Here is a 583-nt window from a genome sequence, read left to right as displayed (position 1 = left end):
TCAGGTCCTAGAGCCGTACCACCCTCTCAGGTCCTAGAGCCGTACCACCCCTCTCAGGTCCTAGAGCCGTATCACCCTCTCAGGTCATAGAGCCGTACCACCCCTCTCAGGTCCTAGAGCCGTACCACCCTCTCAGGTCCTAGAGCCGTACCACCCTCTCAGGTCCTAGAGCCGTACCACCCTCTCAGGTACAAGAGCCGTACCACCCTCTCAGGTCCTAGAGCCGTACCACCCTCTCAGGTCCTAGAACCGTACCACCCTCTCAGGTCCTAGAACCGTACCACCCTCTCAGGTCCTAGAGCCGTACCACCCTCTCAGGTCATAGATCCGTACCACCCTCTCAGGTCCTAGAGCTTTACCACCTTCTCAGGTTATAGAGCCGTACCACCCTCTCAGGTCCTCAAGCCTGAGAAGGGAGATATGGAGAATTAAAAGAAGGAAGGAAGTGGGAGTTTTGTTAGTTTTGGCAATGTACTACTTTTATTGGTTTCACTATAACATATGGATTTATTTTTATTTTTTAAACCATCCAGTTGGTGGCGGCAATACACCTTTAATGGGGTTGTAGTCCGCCATAAAACCC

This window comes from Oncorhynchus mykiss, chromosome 10 (genome assembly GCF_013265735.2).
Source record: "Oncorhynchus mykiss isolate Arlee chromosome 10, USDA_OmykA_1.1, whole genome shotgun sequence".
NCBI lineage: Eukaryota > Metazoa > Chordata > Actinopteri > Salmoniformes > Salmonidae > Oncorhynchus > Oncorhynchus mykiss.
This window is presented reverse-complemented; position numbering follows the sequence as displayed.